The sequence below is a fragment of the Chenopodium album genome, chromosome 16 (assembly GCF_948465745.1).
Source record: "Chenopodium album chromosome 16, dcCheAlbu1.1, whole genome shotgun sequence".
Lineage (NCBI taxonomy): Eukaryota > Viridiplantae > Streptophyta > Magnoliopsida > Caryophyllales > Amaranthaceae > Chenopodium > Chenopodium album.
Genome location: NC_137849.1, coordinates 31,548,093 through 31,560,875, shown reverse-complemented (window position 1 = coordinate 31,560,875; position 12,783 = coordinate 31,548,093).

Below are 12,783 nucleotides of genomic sequence, written 5' to 3'. Positions count from 1 at the left end.
TAGGATAAAATATCGGAAAATTTGTTAGAAAGGTACTTATATGTTCACTTTTTTGCAAAGAAGTATCTTACAAGTTCAAAGTGGTGAAAATAGTCCTTATAAGTCACTTTTGTTGTGTACATGGACCTTGATATCGGAATATGATCATTGACTTTACTTTTCTGGTGTTGACCATCACGCACGTGACACGTGATGTTTTAAAAAGGCCTTTTCGTTCATTTTTCCCCCATGTTTTCACATTATCTTTCTTTCTTTTTCCGAATTTTCTCTCAAAATCCTTTCTCTTTCCTCAAAATCATGGAAAAAGAAGAGAAGGAAAAGACATTTTTTAAACATCACATGCATGTCAAATGATGGTCAATGCCGGAAAAGTGAAGTCAGCGGTCATATTCCGATGTCAAGGTCCCTCTTCACAACAAAAATAACTTATAAGGATCTTTTTCACCACTTTTAGCATACAAGGTCCCTTTTTACAAAAAAGTGAACTTATAAGTACCTTATAGACAAATTTTCTTAAAGTGGACATACAAGGGGTAGTTGTATAATATAAAGATGTTGCAAATTTCATTTATGTCCTATTGATTTCGCTGTTTTTTACTTTTTTTTTTTTTTTTTTAAGTTTATATTCACTTATGGGTTTGTCTTATGTTGTTGTCTTTTTGTAGGTTAGAGTTTTTTTTTTTTTTTTTTTTTTTTTTTTTTTTTTTTTTTTTTTTTTTGTGGACACGAGGGGCAAGCCCCAAAAAACAAAGAGAAAGCTAGAAACTAGAAAGCAAAACAAACGAAAGCAGAAAAGAAAAGAAAACAAACTACAATTATTCTATCCTAGCTACCCTCCTCGACATAGTTTCTCCCCTTAGATCCTCCAATAAAACAGTTTGAAGATCCTCCGGGACCGCCTCAAAGATGATCAAAGATTGTTCCAAGGTTACACCATAGTTCGCCAACCAATCGGCTACTCTATTGGCTTCCCGGTAACAATGGCCGATAGTGATTTCCCAACCTTGCCTTGCAATTAGGGCTTTGCACTTTCGGAGAATATGTATATAGGGAGAGTTAGAAGGTACAGGATCTTCCAACATACGAACTACCACTTCAGAATCCACTGGAACTTGAACTCTACGATGTCCAGCATTCCACACAATTGCTAAGCCTCTCATCACAGCTAATAGCTCAGCTTCAGTGCACGTACACACCCCACATCTGATCGCAAACAACTCGTGCACCTCTGCTGTATGACTACGAACCACACCTCCAGCTCCTGCAGCACCTGGGTTCCCTTTGCTAGCCCCATCTGTATTAAGGCAGACCCACCCCTCTGGTGAGGCTTCCCACCTCATATAAATCTCTTCTCTGCTTCTCTTCATAGGTCTCCTTAAACCAGCCCTTTCAAATTCCCATTTGATATCACCTACTCTCACTTGTATAAATCATGCTTGGTTAATTGGAACTTCAACTTTTCTATCAAAGCTTCGTACGTTTCTCCATTTCCAAAGCCACCAACAAGTGACAATAAAAATCAGATTCCAATCCTTTCTGTCATAATACCTAGTGCAAGTCAAATTTTTTAGAATCCAATCTTTCAATGGCTTTTGGAATTCGATCTCTTCCAGCTTAACTCCAAGCCTTCTCCACACCGCAATAGCAACTAGGCACGATCTCAGAATATGCTCCACATTTTCTTCTACAAACTCGCATATTCTACAACGAGGATAAGTGGTCAAGTGCCTTAAGAAACGGGCAGCATTCGTCATTAGACGCTCCCTACAAGCCAGCCAAAAGAAGAACCTCATCCTTTGCGGTGCTTAAATTCTCCAGATTATCTTCCACGGAGTTTTATCCTCTGTCTCTATATTATCTTCTTGCCGCACAATAGCCATTGCAGACTTTAAGGTGAAGCCACTAGAAGGTGATCCATTCTAGTAAACACTATCTATGGACTCTTCATCCTCAATTAATTCATGCGATTGAATCATATCAAGAGCTCCCTGTGGCAAATACTCAGCGAACACTTCAATCTTCCAACCCTATTGCTATCCCACATATCTTGAACTCTGTAATCCATAATCTCAATTGGAGGTTCTTCAATCGTTTCTTCAATCAAAGGCTTTTTAGTAGCCCACCTATGGAACCAAAATGATGTATCCCTTCCATTACCAACTACCGAACTCAAGCCTTTTTTTTTTTTTTTTTTTTTTTTTTTTTCAGAATATCAATATGTTCCACAATTCCCTTCCAAGAATTCGATGCATCTCCCTCTTAAACATGTCAATATTGCACCGTCCTTCGCAGTATTTGTATCTTAAAACTCTAGACCACAAGGCATTTGGTTCCGCCAACACCCTCTATCCCAATTTTGCCATAAATACAACATTCAATTGGCGCATTGATCTCAAGCCTAGACCACCATCAAGCTTCTGTTTAGTCACCTCCGACCAAGAAACTAAGTGCATCTTCCTTTTTTCTTCAGTACTTCCCCAAACGAATGCCCTTGTTTTCTTGTCAATAGTGTCGCATATACCACGCGGGATTCTAGCATATTGCATCACGTATGTTGGTATTGAAGAGATACAAGCTTGAGCTAATGTCGTTCTTCCAGCTATGGATCACGTTTTAGATTGCCAGCCCCCCAATTTTGCATTCACCTTGTCAACCAAGAACTGGTATGTGGCCTTAGTTACCCTCCCATTCAAAGTCGAAACTCCCAAATATGTGCCAAAATCTACTGTGCTTTCTATATTGAGCTCACCACAAATTGCATCTCTGACATCATAATTTGTATTTGGTGAAAAATAAATCCGAGATTTGTTATTGCTCACTTTACACCCAGAAGCACCGCAAAATAAATCTAAGCACTTCTTCATTACTCGAGCTTGCTCAAAACTAGCCTCACAAAATAAAATTAGATCATCTGTAAAGGCCAAGTTAGTAATAGGGGGACCACCACAACTTGCTCTAACCGGTTTCCAACCATTAAAGTGAACCTCCCCATCAATCAAGTGAGTTAATCTTTCCATACAAATGACATAAATATAAGGTGATAAAGGATTACCCGGACGAATCCCTCTTGAAGGAGAAAACCTAGGTGTTGGTTCTCCATTCCATAAGATGCTCAACTTTGTCGATGTAATACACATCATGACTATGTCAACCATACTTTGCGGCAATCTTAATTCCATAAGAGATTCTCGAATAAAAGACCACCTCAACCTATCATATGCCTTCTCGAAATTAATTTTCACCGCCATATAGCCTACTTTTCCTTGCTTCCTTCTCATCGTGTGAAGCATCTCTTGGACAATCACCACATTATCCGTAATTTGTCTTCTTAGGGCAAAGCTACCTTGTGTTGGCGAGATCAACATAGGGAGCAATGGTTTCAGTCGATTGACAAGCACTTTAGTCACAATTTTGTAGGTGATATTGCACAATCCAATTGGCTTAAAGTGATTAGCACGTTCGGGCGTATCCATTTTTGGAATTAATACTAAAAAAACATCATTAATACCCTCCGGGAACTCACGACCTTCGAGAATGTTGAGCACTAGCCTCAACAAATTCGATTTTACCAAATTCCAGAATTTTTGATAAAACAAAGGTTAGAATCCATCAGGGCCGGGGGCCTTATATGGATCCATACTTTTCAATGCCCCAATGATCTCACAGACTACAAACGGACGGTTCAAGGTTTCCCAGTCATCCTCAGTTATACGGGGGAAGTAATCTCTCAGCAGCTCTACAGCAGGCCCCTGGTATGCCTCTTCTGTAAATAAGTTCTACGAATACTCACTCACGGTTTATTGCATTTGGCTAGGATCAATCATCCACTCCCCTTCAGCATCCATGAGCGTTTCAATTCGATTTTTCTTTCTTCTAATGATAGTCGACAGATGGAAATACCTTGTATTCAAATCGCCATCACATATTGCATCAGCTCGGGACTTTTGAAGCCAAAGAGTTTCTTCTTGTGCAAGCACCTGATTCATCTAACTTCGCAATTTATCTTCCAGCTTCAACAAGTATCTTGGACCACCACTCGCTAGTGATTTTTTAATACCCTTTAGTCGAGCCATTAACTCGGATTTTTTCCTAAAAATATTATGGAAAATTTCCTTGTTCCACTCCTTTAATTTATCTACAAACTCCTTAAAATAAGGCACCAGTTCAGCACGACTATTTCAATTCGACTCTACAAAGTGCTCAAATTTTTCATGTTGCAACCAAGCCGCATGGAATCTGAATGGCTTTAAAGCCATGGGAATCGGAGTGAAACCACTTGTACTCACCAAAATCGGGCAATGATCGGAAGTAAATTTTGGAGGATTTCGTACTGCACCTTCAGCAAACCTCAGTCTCCACTCTTCATGGCTAAACCTCTGTCAAGCCGAGCTGATTTGTATGTTGCAGCCGATAGCCCCCTTGACCAAGTGTGAGCAAGCCCTGTGCATCCGAGATCAATCAAATTATTATTTTCTATCCATTCACAAAACTCCGCACATCTCTTCTGCATTTCTGGACCACCACTTCCCGATCTTTCTGACATATACATCGTATCGTTAAAGTCTCCAGTGAGAAGCCATGGTCCATTGTGACCACCCTTCATACTCACTAAGTATCTCCATAATTCCTTTCTAGTGTTGCTATCCGGACTTGCGTAGATTGCAGAGAATAGCCACGGCTCATCACCAAGTTTTTCAATTTCTACAGTAATATGTTGAGTATGGTTATCCAACACAGTCACCTTCACCAATTCCTCCCTCCAGAACAACCAAATACCGCCACTATAACCTTGTGCATCCACTCGTGTTTGTCTCGAAAAACCAATTCTGTCACATATCTTTTGAGCTTGATCTCCACTTATGTGAGTTTCAACCAAGGCCAAAATCGTTGGATCATTACTTCTAATTAGCTCCCTAATCGCAGCTAATTTACTTCCCGCCCCTTGAACATTCCAAATCATAATCTTTATCGACATATTAAACATCGGAAAAATAGGGTGACAGTCATAAATATTCAAAGGAATATTAGGCAATAGCCCTATGTACGCTTCCATCAGCGCACTCATAGGGCCCCTTACTCTCATTGGGATCTCCACCGTTGCCAACATATCCGAAGGATTGTGTTGTGGTGGCAGAAACGTGTTCACTTGAAGCGAAGCCTGGTTGGCTGTTGGGTAAACTTTGATCATGGTTGGACCCTCTATTGGGTAGTCTACTAGAGCTGCATACGATGGGGGAGTACACACCTCTAGAGTAATTGGGATTCGGGGGGTACGACATGCTTAACAGCTTCACAAACTCTAATTACTTCACTCGAATTTTGGGATTGCCGTAGTACTGAATTCGGTTTATGATTTGTCTGACCTCGAATTTCCTTCGCCCCTTTTTTATTAATTGAAATATTAAGATTTAGGAAATTAGGTACAATAATTTCCTTATTATTATGATAAACTTGATATAAATCTTTCTATCATAATAATTGGATCTCTTAATTTTATCTTTTTCCGAATTTATGCTCACCAAATCTTCTTCAATATTCTATTGAGGTTTCCTCAATGCTTCACCCAAATCAATTCTTGACTTGCCAATCAAATCCACCTCCATCTCATTGCAAGATAAATCCAAGACACTATTGCCCTTAATAGCACCATTACTTTCCTCACTCAGATTAACTGCCTCTTTCATCACTTCCGATGAATCTTCAAAAAATACTTCTGTTTCCATATTATCATTCTTTTCCAAAAGTTGTTGACCATTGACCATATCAGCCATATACATCCCATTCTCCTGGTCCAGAATGGCAAACCTCGAACCCGTACCCGATCCTTTTTTACTAGGATCCACCTTTTTCCAGACCTGATTATTCTGTTTTTTTTTTCACCTTCTTTAGTACCTTGATCACCAATAGACTTTCCTTCCTGCAACTTCTCTCCTTCTACAGGTTTACCAGCCAGTTGACCTTTGGACTTAGGTACATATTTCCTAATATTCCGTTGAACCAACATCCATGAACCATATTGGTTCTGCTCCTCAGGTCGAAATCTATTTTCCAAATCGTTACGATCAACATCTTTCTTTCGAATAATTTTCTCCCCAATGTCATCCAAGACCTCCTCAAACTCACAATCATTCTCTTTGTGCCTCAATTTTCCGCACCAAAAACAAATTTGTTTCAACCCTTCATACTGAATTCTCCATACTCTGCTATTCAGCCTGAATTTCGATAGAAGAGGTTTCGATAAATCGACTTCAATGCTAAATCGTATGTACTGTCCTCGACTCATAGTTTCAGTATTTCGGTCAATACTGATTACCTTCCCTATCTTCGAGCCAATCCTATGTAGAAATTGCTTATCAAAATACTCAATCGACAATTGAGGAATACGAACCCACGCAGTAAGAAACATGATTGGAGCTTCATCTGCAATGAAATTGGGGATCTATTTTAGAATAGTTAAATAACTATCACCAATAATCCACGATCCTTGAGTCAAAACAAAATGATAATCCTCCATATTGGTAAAACGCACTATGTAGTACTCCATTTCAGTCTTAGACGCTTGACCAACACTTCATAACTCAGTTTCTTATCAAATAGTTTGATAATTAGGGCATTTTGCCAAGGTTGGTGCAGTCTTTTCTTCTCCTCCTTAGTCAAAAGGAAATTAGGGCATGAATCATCATCTGAGTCACACTCTAGAGGAGTATCATCATCAGATTCAATATCAATGGTATCCTCTGATGTGTCCAATTTATATAGTATTTTACCCCCGTCCCTTGGTCATAATTGGTAGTGTTTTGGCTCTTTAGAGCCACTTTTATTACTAATATGTGTTTTCTAGTGTTTTTATAGTTTTGGTTGAGTTTTATAGGGAATTGCACTCTTGGAGCATTTTCCCGGGATTTTATGGAGCGACTACGAGCATTGGAGGAGCACGACCATCTTTCATAGCCCAAGATCGGTTAGAGTCATCGAATCGGTGATTAAGGGCTCGACTTATGAGAAGATGAGGCATTGGACCGAATGATTAAAGCCCCAAGGAGGATATTTGGTTTGGGCCGAGGTACAAGCCTAAACAAGGAGTCCAAGTAGCCCGAAGGGTCTCCGCCCGATGGCGCGCCCGATCGGGCGGTGCCGCGCCCGATCGGGCGCGAGAAGAGAAACATTCATTGGGAGTAAAAAGGCGGGCCCGATCGGGCGGTGCCTCGCCCGATCGGGCGTGCATTGCCATTAGTAGATTTTTAATCGTCGTTTAAGTTTGTTTAGTTTAGGATTCTTGCTTAATATAAATACTTTTCCGCTAAGCAAGTTTAGGATCTTTTTTTTAGACTTTTTTTTTTTACCTTCTCCTTTAGACTTTCTCTCTCTCTCCTCTTAAACTCTAGTATTATTTTCTCTCTCTGCAACTCTTTGTTTAATTCCATCTCTTGTTTCCTTCAACTTTGGTAACGATTTCTTCTCCTTTAATCTCAGCTATTTATTTTATTTCTTCCATCATGACTTGTTTAATTGCTTTGTTTAGTTTATGTTCGATTATGTCTGAGTAGTTTTCTTTCTAGGGTTTATGGGGATCCATAAATAATATGAAGGGGTAATTTATTGTTGTTGATTGTCAAAGCTTGATTAATTTCCTATTGATTGATTTAATGCTCTGTGACTAGATTAGGCCTGATCTTTTATGGATGAGTTTGACAATATTGATTCGAGATTCGAGAGATGAGAATTGATGTTTAGGTTTAGTTTCACTAGGCAGGTTAATTTATAAATGTTTAAGTCGAGATTCGAGAGATGAGATTTAATACCGGTAGATTAATTCTGTGATTGTAATACGTAGCGAAAGCCCTTTATGATCTGATTAATTGATGCATTGGTGATTGATTATTATGTTTTACCCTGAAATATTATTTATTGGTGAACCTATGCCCTAGGTCTTTTATTATTTGATTTCCTCCTACTTTTATTCATTCCCACTTTCAGTCTTAGTAGTTTAGTTCCCTTTTATAATAACAAATTGGTTACTTGATAATTTAGATTTTAATAATTAATTAGGAATAGAAAGACTCGTTTCCCTGTGGATTCGACCCTTCTTCCCTATCTACATAGTTAGTGGATTTAGGTATTATTTTTGATTAGGTGATTACGACTTTAGCCTGTCATCCTCCCCCATAAATTGAGAATTCCTCTGACTACTTGAAGCCCCTTTCGCTATGTTTCTGTATGAAACCTTGGACTGATGGATATTTCCCCCAATTTCATTGTCAGCAGCCATTGGTTCCATTTCAACATCATCTTGATGATGCATTTCAAATTCCTCTGGAGACAGTTGATTGATTTGTGTTTTTTTGAACTTTTTATTAGACCTTTGCATTAGGTCTTCTTCTTCACTCGAAAAAGTTTTTGCTCTCGCACTTTCGCTCTCCAGCATAGTTTCCCCCCTTCCTCTAGCTAAATTTTGTGCATGTAATTGCAGTTACATGTGAGTATTGTGACAACATTTTTTTTTTAATTTTTTTTAAGCCAAATATATTATACATGGTGTGACCATATAATACTATTCGAATATTATTGTGAGTGTAGACACCCAAATGTGTCTCCCCAATACCAAACCCAGTGATGAATACCTTTCACGTCATTTGATTATCGAACGAAGTGAAAGTGTGAAAAGTCTAGTGATGTGGTTGTTTTTATTAAAATATCTCTCTTTTTGTTTTTGAAAATATTTCTTATTATACTCTATTTATGAAAATAGCCAGTCCAATTTAGTTTAGTCCATGATAAGGGCCCAATAATAGTGTAGTTGGATCGGGTTCGAAAAGAGCTTTCCAACATATATTATAAGCCCAATTCCGATGAATAATGAGGAAGTTATGGCCTAAATACTAAATTGGGCTCGAAATAAATTTTATATCTGGCCCAATGATTTAGAGGAGGGCTTATTAATTATTATTCCTAAAGTTATTAGGATTGATTTTAATCTTCTAGAATAATTTAGAAGGTTCTTTTAAATTCTAATGGAATTAGGATTGATAATTATATTTTTGAAGAGTTTTATTTGGAATAAAATAAGTGTTTTATGATAAACCTGATTTTAATTTGATAAACACGGAATTAGCTGCTTAATCATATTAAAAAGAGGATTTCGTACAAAGCGCGTTTAATCTTTTAATTAGCGCCAAACGACAATGTCTGTCGCCAGGCGCTAATGTTTGTCGCTTGGTGCTGATCCTGACGCCTGGCGCTGATGTTTGTCACCTGGCGACAGATGTTAGTTTTATTCCGAATAGGACTGGCTTTGTTTCCAGACTATTTTTCTATAAATAGAGGTTGTATCTCCCCGTTTTCCATCATCAACAATTCACAATCATCTATTCTCTCTCTAAAATCTAGAAGCTTTCTATCTTTTTTTTCTAAACCTTCCCTCTCACAAAATTCCACATTCACAAGTTCTAGACACACCTAGCCAAGTTCAAAGTTGCCTTCGCCCTAGACGTGAAAGGTTGATAATTTATGAGGATTTGGTCCCAAATCTCTATTTTAATTATTTAATTGTTTGATTTATTATTTTCCTTGAAGTTACTAACGCGTGTATTTTGTTATTAGAAAGAGATACGAGGCATCAAAGTAAGTGATTTAATTGTTATTATTTTGATATAGAAAGCATGCTTAGATTATTTTGATTCCTAGTATCATGTTAGGATGTCTTTATGATTCCTACTATCATGTTTAGGGTAATAACTAATATTTCTAATATCATGCATGTTTCTATGATGCTTCCTATTTCTTCTATCATGTTAGTATCATGCTAGGAATAAAGCTTTGATCTTTATTGTTTAGTGACATGCTAGGGTTTGTTATTAATCTTGTTAGTATCATGCCTAGGATCTTGCTAATGTTATTATGCTTTATGGAGAGTATTATGATGATGATTGTTGCTATGTTGCTTGATCACGCCCTCTCTTGCAGGATTAAAGGGAATTTGTACTTGTAATCACGCTTAATAAGATAACTAATAATCTTGTTTAGGCTAATATGGTTATAATTCAAGTGATCACCAATAATAGATTTGTTTGTGCATTAAATTTCAACCAACATAGATTAAACAGGTTTAGGGTTAATTTATTGGTTGTATGTTAGTCAGAAAGCGCACATGAATACGAGAAGAATAAGTAGAGGCCCATTTAGGGCAGGTTCAATCTCTTTTAGGTTGGATTTGTACCTTCATCCCCGAATATCCAGTCATGGTTCCAGACCTATGGAGTTAGCGATCTCATGGATCGTGAAGGGGTGTAACCTTCACCCTGTGAACGGTTTACAAGTTCTTAAAACTTGTTGGCGACTCTTTTACTCTAGCTTCCTTCCCTTTGGACGCCACCATGCTTAAGTGTATGATCATAGTGGGGCTCAAGTGCGGGATGCTTGAAATATTCCCTACAGTTTTTTGGCGACTCCACTGGGGAGGATTTCTATTTTAATTCCTAAAATTTATTTTGGCAATAATTTAGAATGAGTGGATGAGACTCGAAAAGTTCTAAGTATTTCATGTGCGTAATTTTGATTAACATTATTGGCATAAGCATAAAAAGGTCCGCATGGGAAAGACCATCCGTAATGCGTCAAAAACATAGGATTTTTACATGTAGGAAAACTAGGGAAATATCTTTCACAACTAAAGTCGAAATAACGCTGCGAAAAACTGGAAAATTCAAGAACAGAAAGCTGTTGAGGCATGTAGGAATTAGCACTGAGACAATAGTTTCATCGTTTGGCGACAGACACTATTTTCTCGCGCAAAATTTTCCAATACCGAGCCAGAATTCTACCTTCTTGTTTCGACTAGTTTCTAGTACTGTTTGCTCGGTTTTACTTCTTGATTGAGTTTTTCTCTTTTTTCTGAAACCCATATGTGTTCTACATATGTCCATAACCCTATGGGGATTCACACTCCATCTACCCAATCGAACGCTCCTGGCAACGAAGGGTACATCCGAGTTTGTTAAATTTACCAAACCCGTGAGGTCCCATCCACTCACGCCAATCTTTCCAAAGGTAAGGCTTCCGCGTGGTGCATCCGGACTCATAACCATGGACCCTCTTTGACTAACCCATATCCTGAACTTTAGAGAACTAGAGCCATGGTTAGGTTGCAAACTCATTGCATCATATTGTGACTATTTGACTACTTGTGCATTATTTGTTTGTGCATAACCTATATGTGTTTCCACTAACCGTTTGTTTGACTTGTGAATGAGTTTAAATAAACTAATTAATGACTAAAGGACTTTGCTAAATTAATTAATTAATTAATAAATGATTAAAGTCTAAATAAAGTGATCAAACTTGACTTCGTACGACTTTAGGCTTGTCCTTTTGAAGTAAAAATACTGGAAACAATTCCAGACCAATGTTCCAGCAATGGCGCAGAAGTCTGGACTGTAGCGCCATGCGCTAGTCATTAGGGCCAGGCGAAAATGTTGTCGTCTGGCGCTGGTCTTTAGCGTTTGGCGACAGTCCTGTTGCTCCGGCGACAGTCCATGTTTTTGCTTGAGTCTTCACGACGAGTCTAATTAATCAGTTGCTTAGTCGGTTTAATCAGTTTATTAATGATAATAGTCATGTTTAGTCCTTAATTAAGTCTAGTCACATAGTCTAGTCCCATGGTCATGATACGTGTCTTAACATGTCACTTACACTCACTAGTCTTAGCACACACTTTTTATATGTCACCATGACCATGTCTTAGGTTCATGCATGAGTCGATTTTTTCCGTCATTTGAGTTGGGGGTACGTTCTATTCCTAATTCTTTCGTATCTCTCCACCTACATCGTCTTTCCATTCTCTACATGCTTTCTCCATATCACAACCTTCATTCTTCCTACCTCCTTCCATCTACTGCATGTTGAATAGAGTTTGAGTCAAATAATTAACAAAAAGTATCCATAACTTCCCTTTTCAAAGCACTTGGTCAAGGAGTGAAGGGTGATTAATCAAGGACAACACCTTTGTTCATGGCTCTTCAAATCAATGACCCTGTGAAGCAACAACAAATGGAGCTCATGCAAGAAAGCCTAAGAAAACTCTCCAGTGACTATGGATTCCAGGGCATTAGCTCACAAGGGGTCTCGGTGGACAGGGAGCTTCTTCCGCAGAAGTTCAATGCCAACGACATCCCTAAGTTCAAGCCAACATACAATCCTTATTTTCACTTAAGGGCTTTTGAAACCATAATGAATATTAAAGGGATTGATGGGAAATTCTTTCATTCTTTGTTTTCTATCAATCCCTTTAATATCAAAGGAGATGGTTAGAGTATACAGGGATTATGACTTGGACATACAGTATCATGAAGGGAAAGCAAATGTAGTTGCAGATGCTTTAAGTCGTAAGACCAGTCATGGATTGAATACCTTGATAGTGGCCGATGAGTTATGTAGGGAAATGAGTAAAATGAACTTAGAAGTTGTAGAATAGGGAGTACCAGCTGGCATTCTTGTGAATTTGACTGTCCAACCAACAATATTCGATGAGATAAGGGAAAACCAAGTAGGAGATGTGAAATTGGATAGGAGAAAATAAAGCAAGGAAGAGCTACAGACTTCAAGATTCATGAAGATGGGAGTTTGAGGTATAAAGGTCGATGGTGCGTACCTCAAAAATGTGAGGAAGTGAAGATAAAGCTAATGGAAGAGGGACACAATACGCCATATTCAGTGCACCCAGGAGGGGATAAGCTATATAAGGACTTGAAAAAGGTGTATTGGTGGCCTAGAATGAAGAATGAAGTT